This window comes from Ambystoma mexicanum, chromosome 6q (genome assembly GCF_040938575.1).
Source record: "Ambystoma mexicanum isolate Mex_15411 chromosome 6q, UKY_AmexF1_1, whole genome shotgun sequence".
NCBI lineage: Eukaryota > Metazoa > Chordata > Amphibia > Caudata > Ambystomatidae > Ambystoma > Ambystoma mexicanum.
The window spans coordinates 1,367,253,088-1,367,272,462 of NC_090937.1; positions in this window are offsets into that span (position 1 = coordinate 1,367,253,088).

Sequence of the window (19,375 nt, forward strand, 5' to 3'; positions counted from 1 at the left end):
GCCCCTCTCAGACTTGAGCTGGATCTCCTTAAGTTCCTGGAAGCTTCTCAAGACCTTCCTTTTCCCTTCTTCTTTCTCTCTCCCTCTACCCAGATAATCTAACTTCCTGCTCTGCCTGACTGGGTACTTGGTACCCTCAGAGTCTCACTGGGCACCAGGCCACTCCTTGCCCAGTCCTCCTGCACTGCCTCCGGGCCTCCAGCGGTCTGCGGCTGGGTCTGCAACTGTGTAGTCCCCTAGCAAGACACTGGCATGAAACTTGGCACAGATTCGGTTTGCTATTCTTGAAATAGTGGAAAAGAGAGATCCACATGAAAACTTCCAAAAAACAATGGATCAACGAGAAACTTTCTGGATCGACCGTTTGGGTTCCCTGATACCAAAAAGAATGAACGAGGAGATTAACTATGTTTTTTATAAATAAGACTTTTTATTCAAGACCAACATTAGTTACCATATCCCAGAATTATGTGATGTTTGGGGTCCAGATATTGGTGCTTTAGGCATGAGACCCACGGATTTCAAAGCTTTGACTTTGGTTCAAGCCACTTGGAGTAGTAATGGATCTTCATAATTTCTCTAGGTGAACAATGTTTAATTGCTTTTATGTTTCACATTGGATAATTTGTGATCTATACATTTGTGCTCTTTAAACTAGACCCATTGCCTTAAGTCCAAAACACATGAGTCTTCAATTGGTTTCTATATACACGCCATTTGAATGTAAAGAAATAGAATATTCATGAGTTTGAAAAAGCACCAGCCATTACATGTCTGCATATGCTAAAAAGGTAGGTATCCCTATTTAGTGCATAACATTAATAGATTAGGTACAGTGCAGTTCACTACACACGAACTCCTAATAATTAGAATATTTTTGAGTTCGATTTATCATCAGCCAGTACATATTCGTTTAGTCCTCAATACAGACATTACCATTTTGTACAAAACGTTAATTATATAGGAACAACACTGACAGCTTGCTGTCAGCTCAACTGACCACAGTACCCATAGCAGTACGGAGGTTGTCATGGAGACATCCCCGCCCCAGGTCTTTCACTCAGGTGTGGGGCGTGAGGCATACGTGCTCCGGCATTCCAGCTGGACCACAGCGCCTCGCAACTGTCTCCATGACAACCCTTAGATAGACCACACAAGCATGCGCAAGCAAGTCTCTCTGCGGCTTGCGTGACAACGCTGGAACAAAAGGTAAGCATCGGCGAAATCTCGCCGTCTAATCTATACTATCGGAAACTGAATGGGAGAGTGGCTAACTAATATACCTGTTATTCCAGCAGAGACAGGATTGACACATGCGTTTCAATACACATTTGAAACACACGTGGCTTTACTGCCGTAAGTGTTCTAACACGCAATAGAAGAACAGAAGCCCGGGCGGCTTGAAATGCATTTTAGAAACAGCGTATTCTATGCGATCAGGTAGGACATATTTCAGTCCCTGAGAACCTATGTACATACAGTTCATAACGCTGAAACTAAATGGCTATTTTTGTTTTTCATTTCTCTGTCTCAACTTATTGAATATTCGTGGGACAGCAAAATTAATGGTATGTGTCAACTTGCTAATGTATTGAATATATAACATGTAATGCACTGGTATTGAAAATGACTATACACATAATATAATTATGAATAGCTTGATGATGTAATCAAGAGCCTATGCACAGCCCTGATGAAGGTTTTCACCGAAATGCATTGGCAAAATGTATATTGATGGCATAATACGAACGCCCAACGCAGTGTATTGAAAATAAGCACTATTACAAGAGATGCAAAAACGTGAATGTGAATAAAACATTCCTGGCTATAACTACATGGATGCAACTGATGTTTTAAATATATCTTATGAATGGAGTGTATAAATATTAGAGAAATAAACATTTTTGAAATTTTTCAGCCCCTAGGATTGGGGGCCAACTGAGATGCGCCAGTTATAATAAGGGAGCGTGGCCTTGTTTTTTGGTTTGTAGCGGTCCTTATGCTATAGGACCAGTTTGAACGGGCAGCTCCAGGCGAAAAACTTTAGAATATTATCTAAAAGTTCTGAACATTCAATTGAACAAACACTATGGTGCCCACCACTCCTGTATTCTTATACCTTTAAATATACATCAGGTACCACCATTAACGGTAATTGAATAGTATGAAATTGGAGCATCAAATTTCGAATTGCCGGGCTGGATCTGTGCAATAGATATGTCTGGGTTATGAGGTTCTTATGAGTAACATTAGACACATACTCATAACTGGACAAGGAGCTCAAGTGATCATAATTTTTTGTCCAGTCGCCCTGCTCTGCTCTTCCCTTATAGATGTTTTTCAATATAAAAAACTGGTGCGCCATACAAAGTCAGGGAACCAATCAATGGAGAAAAAGCCCTCTTCATTCAGTTTAACAAAGCCACCTGCAGGCTCTGTAGAGTGGTTACTCCCAAGTATTCTCAGTAGGGGACACTTGGGGTCAGATCTAGATTTTATATACAAAAGCCCTGCAAGTAATAATGCTTGGCTATTCAGGGATACTAGCCCCGTTTTCAACCATACATATTCCATTGGGGCTGAGGAAGCCAGAGTCAACATTTTGTTGCCAGAAATCCCTTCCACTATATTAAGCCAAGTCAGGTCCCTCATGGCCAATGCCTCCAGCCTGTATAGTATGGCCAGGCAGAAACATTGCTTACATAGCTTAATGAAAGCTTCAATAGAATGTCCTATGGTTTGTTTTGCAAACTTGTGTATGGCAAAGCTAAATTGTCTGGCTTTTCTCTTTTTCCACTCCTTAAAGTTACGGTAATACCCACATCCTGCAATTTCCAAACCCAAGTGGGGGTATCTGTCCACATATTCAATATTACCCAGCTGGGACCCCAAGACAACATGGTTCACTCTGTGGCCAGACACAACCATAGCTTTAGTTTTATTCATATTTAGTTCTAGGTTATTAGCAGAGGCATAGTCTATAAGTTCACTAAACTTGGCTTTCACCCCCCCCTTATGGTGCAATCCATTAACACCAAATCGACAGTGCATAACATCCCGACGATGGAGCTAGTTCCAGCGACCCAGATTTAATTGCTAGCTGTTTTAGGCGCTTATCCATTTCGTTGACATTAAAGCATGAAAATACACTGGGTGGTCAAAAGGGAAGACTTTTCGATGTTCCTGTGGGTCCATCATATCTGATTCCCTGCATGGTTCACTTCCATTTAGCCACCTCCTACTGGTCTTTTATGTACCCCGGGCAATCTTAACGACAATTCTAAAATGGCATGGTCGCTGTATTCAGTATTATGCACTAGTAGACCCTCTACTTCCTAGGCGCAAATGTTACTTATGAAGAAAAGTGGCCAGATTTTTCCACAGCCACCAAGTACACTGTCCAGGACAATCCCCAGTTGTTCTTCCGTTAAACAGAACCAGTTCCCACTCTTTCAAGGCCATCCATTGCCTTCCCTTTCTGTTCCCTTCTGGACCATCTCACTATCAGCTTTAACATGCTTGTAAGTACCGCACTTGTCCAAATCCTTACAACCAGTGTTAAAATCACCCCCTAACAAGATGAATTTGTGACCGGGGATAGCCATCCATGAAGTGCATATAGTATCAATACATTCATATATACCATCCAGATTTAATACATTGGGGGAAACATGTATGTTAGGCAACAGCATACCCCTAGCCTCCCCTTCCCCATTCACAATGACCTCTATAGCAAATACATTTTTGCAATTAGTAGTCAAGCTTCTTGTACTATATGTTAATAGCTTATGCTTTACTCCAATAACTAAGGCACCCTTCAGACCGTTATCGGCAATTTACTGCAACAAAGGATAACCATCAATATGGTTATCTTTGATACAAGCCAAGTCTATTGCAAAAGGAGTATGTCATATTCAAGTAAAAAGGGGGGGGGGGGGGGAGGAGCCTTTGTCATCCAAAAAGTGTTTGTGGTCTGTAGTATTGCAACTCGCAATCTTCAAAGTTCACTTACTCTCCGCCAGTTGCTTCAGCAAAAACCTTTGTAACCATTCCCATTCCGGTTCATTTTCAGCCACTTCTGCTGTGGGTAATGGAACCCCGGAATTACCAAGGACAATGCCATTCTAGTTAATAGGCTGTGCAGATTTCGTAGTACTTGCTGTAATTGGTGCGCAAGTATGGGATGGACAATCCACAACGTAACCTGCACTGGAGATGGAGGCTTGATGGGAACGTATAAGATGTGATACTTCTGATGTGGAACAGTGGACCATCATGAAATGTCCACCATTACTGTACACCAGTTTCACAAAACTGAAGTCATTTGTAGTCAGAGCTCTTAGGGCAGGCATCTTTTGGCATAGGCCCAATCAATCGGATCTTTTGGTCCTTTTCTCAATAAAAGTCAAGAGGCCGCTGCCAAATCGTAAAAATGTTAGGATCCACGGCCTGCTTCTTACATGGAGATGCTAAAACAGTTTCTTTAATTACCTGATTGGAGGTTATGGCAAGGGCCCCCCCAACTCCCAGTAATCAATGGCTCAGAGTCATCCACTTCTTCAATTTGTAAGCCGAGGTCATTTTCAACCTCTTCAGAGGATACCAGCCCTTCATCCCTAACTAACCAGCTGGTTAGGGTACCGGCAGACTCGATTAGTCTCTTTCTCCTGTGCGTTGCTTTTTTCTCTGCCTTCTTTGGTTTATATTGTTCAATTACTATTGCGTGGAGGGCTGAATTTGCTACTTGTCATAGTCCTGCGTTGCTTAACACGTTTTGCCAAACGTCTTTCCTTCTTGGTCATATAAATTGAGAGGTCAACGTTTGATTCTTCAATGACTTGACAATCCTGCAGGGCAATGGCATCATCCTGGCTAACTTGAGGTGTAATTGAAGGACAGTTCACCAGTAGAGACTGCATAATTGGAAGCACACCCTTTGTCCCTAGGCCTTGCAGCCGACAATCAATAGATAAGATAGCCCTACCCTGTGACTGAACCTCCTCCAAGATAACCCCACAGAGTTTCAATAAAATGTAGATAGCAAAGTATACCACTCCTGCTGAGGTCTTTGTAGTGCCGCCACGTCCGCATCTCCACTGCCAATAGAACCATTTTGTTGGCTTTCCTCACTAATTCGCCCCCTCCCCTTTCAGGTCTGGAAACAAATTAGGAGATGCAGAAAGTCGCTGCATCGAGCCCAGGGTTGCACAGGAGGGACCCCGGAGGGGCTGGAGGCAGTATTTCTTGATTAGAGGAATTGTGGCTCCGGGTGCTTCCGCCTGGTAGCCGATTATCCACACTTGCAACTGTGGCACTCTAATGTATAACAGAGGACCAAAAGTGAATTAATATCTAGGTCACCAAAATTGGAGTTTATACCATTTATGTTTGCCAGCAATTTGTCTCCATCTTCGCGATTATTAACCATATTAATGGCCTTTGGTACAGGGTGGAAAGAAGCGGTTATCATATGTGGTCCAGGTTCCTTTGATAGGTTGCATGGGACTATTCCTTCGTCGATCGAGGTAGAGTTACTTTCTGTTGTCATTCGTTCTTTTCCAGACTCACCACTGCAAGCCGCCGTCGTACCATATGGTTTACTTTTACGCAAGTTATAATTTCTGGTCTTGCTTACCACTTTACCTGGCATGTTTTTCAGTGGTGGTTGTGTTTGTCGGGTGGGGTATATTCACACAGGGTGCCGTAATAAACTCATGGTGGCAACAGTAAAGAAAGACACAAGTGATCACATTACAAGGGTGTTTATTGAACTATAAATGCAGGGTGGAAAAATGCCTAACCTAAACCTAAATCTAAGATGGGAGCAAGCATAGACCATCAAATGAAAGATAAGGCAGTCCTAGAGGCGTTGTTTCAAAATAAAAAGGCCTATACTAAGAAAACCTATTGCCAGTTCCTTACAACTAGTTACAGAAAGAGGGTGGGATAGGGTTTCAATAAAAGAAAAGAAGTGTTCCAAATAATAAATCAGGATGTGATTGCCAGGGGTCTCCCTTGTCCACATTTTCAGCACAGGACAAGGTGAGACCTTTGAGCACAGCACACGCTTGAGCTTTCTCAGCACGAGCTGAGAGATCCGTTTCAGCTATCAGTTTCTTTGATGGTAGAGTCTCTTTTCATTAAAAAGTCTCTTGCCTTTGAGGCCTGATGTATCCAACAAACAAACAAACACAAAGTTCTATTACACAGTTCTGGTTGGGTAATAGCTTCACCCCTGGGTCACCCTGTTCCAGGCGTAGACCCCTCAAACAGTTTGTTATCAGTATCAGAACTTTTGGTGGCTGAGTCTCCTGCTTCTGAGAGTCTGATAGTTCCAAAAGAAACAGAAACACAATAAACAAAAATTCCTTATGGATTGCACTCGCATTGAGGATTTGTCACCCCTGGGTTCCCCTCTTCCGGGCGTAGACCCTTCCTAAATCTCAGCCTCACTCCGCCAGGTACACTATGGCTTATTCACTCTTTCTAGTGTGATGGTTCTTCACTCCTGGATCCCCCTCTTCCAGGCGCAGACCCCTTTTGAATATTTGTCTCGGTTCGCGGCCTCCCTCTTCCGGGTTCACTATGGCTTTGCACAAAGACAGTTCACTCGAGATATTAAACTTTGCTTCTCTCAATTGACATCCCACCACCGGATTCACTCTTGCCACTTCTCAACTCCCTTTTACTTTTAATAATTCGGGAGTCATTTCCTTTGCTTTCTATTGGTGCGGGATTCACTTCCCTTGCTTTCTTAATAGTTCACGAATGACAAGGGGGACACTTCCCTTCCCCTTGTCTTGCAAAACTTCTTGCTTTCACAAATCTTCTGCCGCTCAAAGGCTTAAAACGGTACAGAGGATTTTACAAGACCCCTGTATGACCACTTTGACCTTTCTTCGCCTCTTCCCAAGGGCTACTGGTTACATTAGTTTCTACCTTCTGGTAATTGCCCAGAGTTTCCGTATGAGCACCCACGTGGTGCTGTACTCCTCTATTGCTAGTTTTCCCCTTCTTTTATCAGTGTTTCATTAAGCCTTTCAAAGTTCAAATTAGCCGTTGGCTACTTTTCGCTCAACATAGTTCGGATTATTATCGATTCTCGCCTCGACTCACCGGCTGTGATGAACCGCGTGCCTTTCTTTATCCTTGGAGTTAAGGTTGGTACCTCCGAGACCAGCGTCCATCCTGGCTTGGTTATCAGCAGAGGAGGGTCTTGCGTACCGTAGACATCTGCTGCAACACACGCTTGCTATTGTTCGCGGTTTTATATTTTCTGTGGAGATTTCACTGGCCTTGGTTGACAGAACAAGGTTGCTTCTCTCCTTGCCACCGTCTGTCTGCACTGCCTTTCTCCTCCTTTTGAACTGCCATGCTGAGTTAGCTTTCACGTCGCGCGGTCTTCCTTGCTCTCCCTGTGCTTTTGTACCCCACCTTTTATCCCTGTGGGGAAAAGAAAGGGCAATCAGGTGTGTGTGATTTTGGTCAATTGCCTGACTTTACCTGATCCTCGTGTTGGGAAATGTCATGTAATCAGTTTTCAAATATGTCCTTTGTGTTTTATGTCAGGAGAATGTGCTTTTATCAGAAAAGGGGAGGGGCAGAGTTTCTGAGTGTTCTGCAGGGTAGGAAGCGAAAGAGGTGTTATATGTAGTTATAACCCTCGTATTGGTGATCTCGGAAAGGTAGGTTTTGTATGGTTTATGAAATGAGTAGTTTGTGGAGCAAATGGGAATAACCGGGATTGTGAAATGAAATGAACAAGGGGGGTTGTGGGAACTGTAGTTTTCTGTCACAATAGATTTAGTGTTTGGAAAAGAAAACCAGAGGAATGTAGAGCCGAAGGATGAAGAGTATCGGAGTGGAGACCGGGGAAAAAATGATTCTGGGAGTTGTGGGTTTTGAGCATAACGAGGTGGTAGGATTTTGTCAAAGGAGCTTCTTTGGATGGAAGGAAGGTAGAGATGGCATAACCAACGAAAACCTCAGGGACTTCGTCCACCTCACCCTCCTCCTCTGTATAATACAGCGTGACTCTTTGGGCATTCCTCTGAGCATAACCCTAGGCTCTCCTATCCAGTTGATCCTCACTCATCCACCCCCAGGGTTGGCATCTGAGAGCACCAGCCCTCCCCATGCCACATGAATAAGGGATTCTCGAGGTCTGCTTGGAGGAATACCCTCAGGTTTCTTACAGTGCCCAGAGATTACCCGCAAGTTCAACCAGTTTGCAAACCAAGCAGATGCAACGGCTTGTGTTTGCTGGCAATGATATTGTACAACAATTAGTCAGGAAAATAAACCCATTGGTTGAACTTTTCAAAAGTACTTCTGATAAAATACAGCAGTCACGTGGAAAATGGGAAAAGGTACAGTCCGTGGAAGGGCACCTTCTCCCCAAACACGAATAGTAAAAAACAGATTAAGAGCGAAATGAGACACGTATACAGAACTGGAATACCTTCTGGCAGGGTAAACAAACATCCACTCTCAGCTCAGGCAACGCCAGCGCTTATTGCTGCAAGCTTCCAAACACTTGGAGCATACACTTCACTCCTGCGCTTCACGCTGGCTGTAGGTTTTATAGAGGACTTCACAAAATTAAAGGGTTTGCTACTGCAACCACTGTTGTTGAAGTCGTAAAGAGCAGAACACCGTCCGCTCACATCTGCACACCAAATACTTGGAGCCTACACTTTGCACTTGCGCTTCATGCAGGCTGTAGGTTTTAAAGAAGCTTTCACAAAATTAAAGGGCCCGCTACTGCAGCCAATGTTGTTGAAATCCAAAAGAGGAGAACGCTGTCTGCTCACGTCTGCAAACCAAAACACGTGGAGCCTACACTTCACGCCTGCGCTTTGTGCAGGTTGTACGTTTTATAGAGGCTTTCAGAAAATTAAAGGGCCCGCTACTGCAACCAATGTTGAAGTCCAAAAGAGGAGAATGCCCTCTTTTGAATAATACTGATGGTGTTAATAGAAAATACAAGGAGGTCTTGGTGCCACATTTTATGTCAAAGGTTCTGAAGCAAGGTCCTTTTTTATGATCAATACTTTGGTGAGGGGTGCTTTTTGCAAGAGGCCTCCTGACATCCTAGCATGAATGTTCAGTTCTTCCTGTATAATGCCAAACTATCGCCCCTCTCCACTCCACCTTTTCCGCACCTTTTCCCCAAACACGAATAGTAAAAAACAGATTAAGAGCAAAATGTGACACACAGACAGAACTGGAATACCTTCTGGGAGGGTAAACAAACATCCACTCTCAGCTAAGGCAACACCAGCGCTCGTCGTTGCAAGCCTCCAAACACCAAACACTTGGAGTGTACACTTCACTCCTGCGCTTCACGCTGGCTGTGGGTTTTATAGAGGCTTTCACAAAATTAAAGGGTTCGCTACTGCAACCGCTGTTGTTGAAGTCGTAAAGTGAACGCTGTCCGCTCACATCTGCACACCAAACACTTGAAGCCTACACTTTGCACCTGAGCTTCATGCAGGCTCTAGGTTTTAAAGAAGCTTTCACAAAATTAAAGTGCCCGCTACTGCAGCCAATGTTGTTGAAGTCCAAAAGAGGAGAACGCTGTCTGCTCACATCTGCACACCAAAACATGTGGAGCCTACACTTCGCGCCTGCGCTTTGTGCAGGGTATACGTTTTATAGAAGTTTTCAGAAAATTAAAGGGCCCGCTACTGCAACCAATGTTGTTGAAGTCCAAAAGAGGAGAACACCCTCTTTTGAATAATACTGATGGTGTGAAATAGAAAATACAAGGAGGTCTTGGTGCCAAATTTTACCTCAAAAGGTTCCAAAGCAAGGTCCTTTTTTTATTGTCAATACTTTGGTGAGGGGTGCTTATTGCAAGGGACCTCCTGACACCCTAGCACGAAAGTTCTCTGCTGATGAAGGGTTGAGTTTTACCTGTATAATTCCAAATAATCGCCCCTATCCCCTCCACTGGATTTTACCCATTGGTGTCCGGTAAAGTTGCTAAATGATGTAGGGAGAAAGAGAAAAGTGGCTGGGCTGAAGAAGGAAAAAGAAAAGGCCATGCGTGACTACGCATATGGTGCAACATCCTGCAGAATGCGTGAAAAATATATAATCTAAAATCCTGTAAAGATTCGAACTCACTATTAATTACTCAAAATCTCTAATGGGTGAACTCTGAAATGTATCTATCGAAAGGACACCTACTCTAGAATACTGGGGAAATATCAGTACAACAAAAGAAAAGAGTAGGTTGCCCTGCCCTTGTAGTGGTCAAGTGGACACCAGAGTTTATTAAATATCTTTTATGCTAAATCATCAATCTACTGAAAAACTCTGATGTTTGTGAACAATTTAATTGTTCACTTATACAAATCTCTCAAAACATCAACATGTATTACAACACATTTCAACATTTTATTATTGCGAGTACACATTAAAATTGAAGAGTACATTTATAGGCAATACATTTCTAGACAAATGGTCTCCGTGCAAAATGCAATCAAGTGCAAGAACATCGCACATCAAACCACCATAAAGTGCAAATGCATCAAAGTGATATCTCAGATACAACAGTTGTCAAATGGACTGTATTGTATAAGGGTATTGTTGGAGGGCTTCTGGCTATTATAAACAATATCCAACTCAATCTGAACATGGTCACACAATGATCACATGTACAATCTCCAATATTTCTGAGTGTATATTAAACACCCTATGCTGCAAAATATGTAACTCACAAATGTTGGAGCCTACATAACCCATTGGCAATTGAAGTCCGACAAAGGATGATGAAAGAAGGACAAAGACATCAAACATATGACACCAGTGTCCACTTGAGCACTACAAGGGCAGAGCAATCTACTAGTTTCTTTTGTTCTACTCACTATTAATTACTGACATGACTTAACATGCAAAATTTGGATTTTAAGTGCATGGCATATTATGGGGAGCTTTGGCGGTTTTTGAATGCGGTCCAAGAGCTACAGGTAATCAAAGAAATTACCTGTTTTGTTTCGTACAAAATGCCTGTGGAACTTTGTTTTCCTTAAAGGATTGAACTGTATTAAAGGTTGCTGTACAGAACTCTGAACAATATCTTTTTTCAGTGTTAAAAAGCTATCTGAATACTTAAAGTCATGTGATTTGTTAAAGCAAATAATATGAGCATAGATGAAAATATCAAACTAAACTTTGTGGGGATCTCAGCGTGGAAAGGCATGGTCACACATATGCAGACCTTTGCCAACAGGCTGGGCGCTCATTAAGTAGATTGGAATGTACATAACTAGCAAGAAGTCCTCAGGGACCCAAAATAACCAAAACCACCAAAAAACAGAAAATTGATCTTATCATATAAGGCAAAGAACCATAAGAGTGGTATGAAATACGGTATCTTAAAGGATGGATGCCATCTTTTTTAATATTCTATTGTGAAGCCCTAAAATATGTCATTTGTTCACCTCAAATAGGTTGCACCCAAATAAGGGCAACAGCTTTAAATACATTGACAGCATTGTGCCCAAATTGTGGAGAGCATCCAGAAAAAGAAATGTGTGTGTTTACAAAGCTGCTGGGTTTGAGCAACTTCTGGATACAAATATATAATACAATAAGTATTTCCTTGAACTAAAGAACAATGGTTTGACCTTTCAAAATAGAATTTGGGTCGATTCCCAAAGAATTGTTCTTAATGATGGAGATCAAATTTAAATTCCTTATTATGTTACTACAACTAGGTGGAGATCTGCAAAACATGGTTAAAAAAAGAAGCGCTAACTGAGGCTTAACTTAACCATAAACTCTATAAATCTGAAACTAGACAATCCTAAGGTCATCAAAAGAGATAGGGGCTAGTGGCCTCCGTTCAAGAAGTTGTTCTCGGAAATATTTCTAGTAAATCACATTGAAATGGTAAAGATAAAACAAATCAAATCCTATAGTAAACATGTACCTCTAGAATTCATTAATAAATATAAGATTTACTAGTCTACATTTTATTATAGCTGATTTATTCTGATGATTATCATATTTGTGCCCCTGGATGTCATTGAGATCAGTGCTGCTAGACATTCAACTGGTGTGTGTGATCCCAGGCGCAAGTGTGAATAATAATAAATAAGGAAAGATAAATCTGAGATCATGTCACTAAGATGAGTCTATCAACCCTGGAGAATACCCCAGGAAGCAATTGCTGGCAAAAGCCTGCCTTTCATAAGTTCAAATAGAAGCATAGCAGACTCAGCCCTTCATCATTCCCAGTTCAACTATTTCAGATGCATCACTCCATCCGTCCAGCGTCTGTGGTTGGTCCTGTTCCTATCCCCCTTGCTTACCGCATATAGATCCACCATCCTACAGAACAATTGCCAGTCCATCTCACTGCACTGCAGCCGCAACTGGAAATGGCACAGAATGTGCACCTCACAAAAACCAATGCAACCTTTTTGGGGTTGGCACTTTTTGGTGCCATAAGCCACCACATTTCGCCAAAACAATTGCTACAATAAGAAATGGGTTCCAAGAAACAGTCTTTGTGGTTGGCATGACAACTAGAAACGCTTTGCCATACAATTGCCAATTAACTAAGTGTTCATTATTGTTATACTACGCAGATGTAATTTAGTGGCTTGTTTGACGTCTTTCCTCCCAATCAGGAGTACTGTCACATGTCACGTACCTGTGTTACTTTCAACACTGAATGATCTGTTTTACTATCCGAGTCAGGCAACAGTTTCCATCTCAATTGAAACTCCTGTAAGATTGTGCAACTGTCCCTGTTGGGAGCAGCATGCTGGTGTGAGATCTAGTGAGCTGAAAGCGGGTTGGTACTATCATCAGTGATTCGTTTATTTTCTGCCAGCAGCGGGTAGATGGAGAGCCTCTGCCTAAAACAGGGGAGATGAGCGTGACCGAAGTGGGAGCGAAGGAGCCGAACCCTACTGTGCTCGCAGGTACAGCTTTGGATTTTGATTCTGTACCTCTTGCCCCTGTTTTGGGGCATTACAAGTGACTATGCTTGCAACGGACACATAATATGTTAAATGGGTTTCAATGCCGCCCACTTACCCCTGCCTCTTGATGGCCACAAGGGTTTTTGTGAAGTGCACAAACTCCTGATGTGCCTTTTCCACTTGTGGTCACTGACTTCTGCATACTCCGGCTCGCCGGCTCTGCTTGCCATTCAGTCTACCATTTGCTGCCAACATGACCATGCCAAAACAGGAAGAGGAAACGTAGCAGCAGGAGCACAAGCCTTGCTGTCTTGGAAGCTGTGTCAGTACTGCTCTGTATTATCCTAGGTCGTGAGTCTGCTTGTGTAAAATTGACTTCAGAAAACCTTGCCAGTCGTGAATCAAAACAGGAAAGCACAACCCCTATTTATAGGGAATGATGGGATGATCATCATAACACATTCAGTATATGGCCTACATGATCTGCCTGCTGAAAATTGATGAAAGCATGCAAACACACTTTTTGTGGAAATAATAGCACATATGTGTAACTCTTTCATCTTTATTTTTTAAATATGATTTTGCATCAATGTGGCAGTGAAACCTTTTTTGGTATTGAGGCTTTTTGGTGGCATAAGCCACCAACTTTTGCCAAAACAAGAGGTCTGTGTAAAGAGTCGACCCCTGGCTAGATAAGTACCTAGCGCTGTAGGGGCGGGTCTGGCGAATGGTAAAGGCAGCGTGTGAGAGAAGCCTGAAGCTGCCGCTTGAAAACATCCCTGAGCAAAGGTGAGAGGCGTACACAGCGCCTGACCACAGAGTCAGATGACATTTTTCGGGACTGGTAAAGAAGAATACAATGCTGCTTCGAATTTATGGGAGCAAATGCAAGCGAGTAGGCAAATCGCGTGGCAGCCTAGTGGTAAAGGAGATAGGCACGAGGCCAGGAAGTCTTCAGATCGAATCGCCAGTGAAGTATTTCGTATCCATTTGCAGAGATCGCTCATTGGAAATAGGCAGCGCAGTACATTACAAAGCGTAAAACCGCACGTTTACACTGCAGGCAACAGGAGTGCTTTAGCTTTTCTTTTATGTGTGCCTTTGGTGGACAGCCTACCACTTTACTAAAACAATGCCTTGCTTTGACACTGAGGAGACCGGAAATCAAAAGTATCACTACCCGGGGTGGCGCTGTTGCGCACTGGAGAAATGGCTGCCTGATTCCGGAGCTCCCGCCCACCTGACAATCCTGCTGTAAATATATCCTGAAGGGGCCACTCATGGAACGCAAAACTTATGGAATGAATAGCTGAGATACCTGGGAACACGCGACAGAAATCCTGGCGAGCCTTGACACTGGAATCCATAATTGGAACTAAAACAAAACCCATCGGCACATGGCAAGGACGCGAGCCGCCTGGGAGAACCACGAGAAATCTCTGATAGGACGGGGACGCTGCTGGGCAGAGGGCCGCTGGTGGGCGGAGCTTAGAACAGCGAAGCGTGCCATAGAGAGACCCACTGTGAGGAGAGGACCTTAGCCAGCACCTGGCCCAACACCACACGGCTGCCCGATTCCTTACAGCAGTGGAGCAGGGGGCGGCCCGTGGGAAATCTAATGCCGTCGGTCTGATACAAAGACCAGACCAAACGGCAACCCCCGGCGTGCAACACTGAAGGCGCGGGCCCCCGGCACTGCTCCGTACGGCTTGCAAATACAGGGCTTGGAGAAAAAAAAAAAGAAACTCATTGCAGGAGTCCCCCACACTGCCGCCGAGACACCGCTGGGGGAGGAAGTGATTGAAAAGCTACATCCAACGGCATCCGCACACTAAACCCAGACTGCATATTGGACTTGGAGACAAACACATGCACTAACCCAAACAGGCACCAACGGATCGGGTGCCCATCGGAACATTGACAGCTGTACTCTGTTGGAGCAGAGGTGAGGGACTGGCATGCAATCCTTGTGAATGTGGGTCACTGAGGGAGAGTGCCTGCAACATTGGGGAGACACCGGATTACCCACACACGGCACGGCTTGGGCGAGAACTTACTACAGTGCAGTCTGGAAGATATGCAGGTGAGAGGCAGCACGATATCAGGCAGATTGACCCGGACACCAGCTGAACCATACCGCATTACCCTCGGGTTGGTGCGGGAACAGACCTGCGGCAGGGGCGGTGGTGCGCATCTGGAAAACAACCCGGTGCAATAACAGGCCACTGAGAAGCCACATACAAATTAGCATTGGCAAGCCTCCTGGGGCGGCTGCAAGCGGGTTCCGCCCCTGGTGACAGATTCGCAGTCTGCGTGCTGGCCAAACCAACACAGACCCCAAGACCCAAGAGGTGAGGAGACGGCTGGTGCCAGGTCGATACTGCGGAGGACGGTGGTGCACACCTGTGAAGGTAAACCTCTGAATCAGCCCCTCACAGAGGAGCAGGTGGAGGTACATATTGCTCGTGTTGTGTAACAGCATAATGCTATGATATATAATCTCCTAGGCTGCAACGGAAACTGCTCGAAGCACAGCAAGCACCACATGAGTGGAAGCATAACCACCAAGCATTCTACTTAGCAACAATATCATACGTGGGGGGATACAATCCACTCGCAGAGTGGTAAACCGTCTGGTGCTGCCCAAGCTGCCCTGCAAATAAGAACAGCACGCCTGGATGCCCGATTGCATTGCATTGGAAGTACCTCAGTATTACATAGAGTGGAGGAACTGTTGACGGGGGTGAATATACCAATAGCGAAACATGACCCGCATAACACAAGCCCACCCCACTGGGAACTACAGCACACAAATGGGGGAACCAGTGAAATCTGGGAAAGCCGCTAAAATTACAGGTACCAAAAAAAAGGTTGCCATGGACACATATACTAACACAAACAGCCAGACCATAACTACGGTGGCTGAGATACATGAAAACCTCAATGTGGCGGCGGAGGCTGAACCAGCCGACCGAGAGGACCAGTTAACATCAATAGTGCAAAATGGTTTCCTTGCAATCAACGTCAAGCTGGACGATATTGTGGCCACTATGGGGTCGCTGAAAGCTAGAGTGGAAAAGGAAAGTGCACAAATCACCGAAGCAGAAAACAGGATCAGCTCCAGTGAAGATGCCATCGCACACCACAGCCCGGATATCACCCAGCTGAAGGAGAGCATGACCAGATTACAAAATAAATGCGAGGATCTTGAATCGCGATCGAGACGGAACAAGTTGAAAACCTGCTAAAGTCCGTGTTCGGAGCAGAATCCTTTTTGGAACACTTCCTGATCGAAAGAGCGCACCGCACTCTGGCACCGATACCCAAACCTGGAGCACTACCACGCACGATTATTGCCAGACTTCTGAATTATAGAGACAGAGATGCAATCCTACGGCTGTCAAGGGAACATGGCACACTACAATATGAAGAAAGTTGCATACACATATATCCAGACTTCCCGGCCGGGGTACAGGCAAGCAGGTCATATGAACCGGTCAAGAAACTCCTGAGAGCACGCCAAATTCAATATGCCCTTTCTGGCCAAAATGAGGATACAATACACAGGAAGGGCACACTTTTTCGAAACTCCAGCAGAGGCCATGTCATATGTTGAGACCTCCATACCTTTGCCCCCGAAAGAACGCAGACCGGACCGGAATACTGGGTCCCGATCTGCGGACTGAAGACGAGACATGGTGACAGGCGTACAATGCAATCTATATCCTTTTATGTTTGCTGTTGCGTGGAGCTGTTTCAAATGAGTGGCCCCACATGCCACTTTGTTCAAGGCGGTGGACCTGGATTGGATGGCCATGTGACGCAACATGCCTACCCTTGGAGAACTCCACAAGTTTGTGAGTGGACATCATTAGGCTGGGGCAGATGATGCGGGTGGAGGGAGGGAATGTGTAAATGTTTGCGAGTTGGATTTTTGGAGGGAGGGATGGGGAAAAACATGTTTAAGGTTTCAAAGTAATGTGGTCTTACAGGTACTGACGCTACCCTCGGCATGCAGGTACAAGAATGATTGGGAATGCTGGTTTTCCACAATACACATAGGGGCAGCGCAGGAGATGGGCTTAGGATAAACTTGTTATCCTGGAATGTGCGGGGGCTAAACAACCCGATGAAGGCCAGGAAGATCGGGAATTATGTCGCTAGGCATAGCCCTCAAATCTTGATGTTACCAGAAACTCATGCATTACGAACTGTAAACATAAATATGCTGCACAAATGGGGAAAGCTACGATATTACACAGATTTCTCTTCCCAGTCAAGGGGAGTGATTACAACTATACACCCCTCACTGTGGTTCCAGACCAAGGGACACAAAATAGACCCATGTGGAAGATATGTTTTGGTGTGGGGTGAATAGCAAGCAAGCAAATAACACTGGTCAATACATATGGCCCCAATATCGATGATCCAGACTTTTACTTAAATATATTTGAGGCCCTCAATGCGCTGGACGCGTCAAACATAATATGGGGAGGGGACTTCAACGTGGTGCTTGACCCTGCACTAGACAAATCCACCACTGTAATAAGGGCGCCCACCAGAACAGTGCTTATGCAACTTCTTACACAAATGTCATTGATAGACACATGGCATACACTACACCCTGATGCCAGGCGATACACATACTATTCCTCTGTGCATGACAGTGAGGCATGTATAGATTATTGGTTTCTGTCCTCGAGCATGTCGGGCTCGCTGAAGAGCTGTGAAATCCTGCCCCGTACATTGTCTGATCATTCCCCTGTGCTGTTGGAACATAGACTAGGAAACACCTCCCGACTGGCCAGAAGATGGAGAATGCCGGGTGGGATACTCCATGACCCAAGCGTGGTTGAGTCTCTGCACGTTGAGATAGCAGATTTCTTCACGGACAATGTTGGGACAGTGGAACTGGTCTCTACAGTCTGGGAAACTTTCAAGGTTTGGGTCCGAAGAGTCCTGATTTCGAAATCCACTGGTCTCCTAAAGAAGTAAGGAGGAAGCTTGAAGAGGTGGAAACTACATTAAACAGCCTGGAGGAAACTTATAGCCGTACACATGACAGGGACTCTCTCGCCGAAATCCACAAACTCATTAGGAACTTTGATGACCTGGCCGTTAGAGAAATACGATATATAGCGGCCCCTGACAGGGCACACAGGTATGGTGAGGGAAACAAGGCGGGTAGAACATTGGCCAATTTAATTAAACATGAGAAGCAATCACACCCGATTACCAGCATTCAAACGGCACAAAATGAGGTGGTGACGAACGAGGAAGGCATAAATGGTGAATATGCTAAATTTTATCAAACAGAGTTAGGAAGACATATGCTGAAATAAAGTCCTATTTGGCGACACTTGATCTCCCGAAGCTCCTGCTTGAAAATAAAATTGCACTGGACCAGCCAATCACTGCGGAAAAAATCGGAGAGGCGATTAAAGAACTCTCGACAGGTAAGGCACCGGGCTCCGACGGGCTGGGTGCCGAATTCTAGAAGGAGTTCCATGCGGAACTAGTCCCCATAATGCTGAAAACCTGGGAGGAAGCCCTAGAGAGAAACATACTGCCCAACAATGAGAGAAGCCATAATAATGGTATTGCTCAAACCGGGACGCCCACCATGCGATATGTCATCATACAGGCCCCTCTCGCTCATTAATGTAGACGCTAAAATATTTGCGAAGGTGTTGGCGAATCGGATGCTACTCATGGTATCCACCTTGGTGCATCTGGACCAAAATAGATTTATCCCCCAGAGGTCTACCGCTTTAAACCTTTGAAGGTTGTTTGGTATAATGGCAGAGATAGATCCGGGCAGAAGCGCATTCGCAGTTGCCCTTGATGCCGAAAAGGCGTTCGATTCAGTTTCATGGGTCTACCTCCTCACGGTATTAGAAACATTTGGGGTGGGGCCTAGTTTCATCAGATTTGTTCGACTGCTGTATACCGCCCCTGGGGCCAGAGTGTGCATCAACAGAACCGTCTCCGAGCTATTCTAACTAGGTGTAACGCTCACCTGATTCCCGTAGAGGTGCCGGTCTTGACTGGGCGTATACCGTATCTTCAAAGGTGATGTGTAACACACGGCTGGCTCTTTGGGCTGGACCTCTGTGCACTGTATGCCTGACTTGAAGGGTAAGATGTCTGCAGATAGAAAATATGGGATTAAGGAACTGGGTTATTGAATGTCTCTCTCTTCTTCCCTTTCTCTTCTCCTGTAGAACCCCAAAGGTTAACGCTCTCACCTTAGGTAAGTGAACGCTGTGCTCTCCATCTGCCTCGGGGCAGGGTGATGTAACCAGTTTCTTCACTGGATAAGGGGAGCAGGCCTCTTGACTTTAGAGGACTGCTGTCTGTCGTTTACTGCACGAACGGTAAGTTTCGAGTAATTCTAATGTCTTTAAAGTCTTTAGTAATGATGTTTCTTGTTT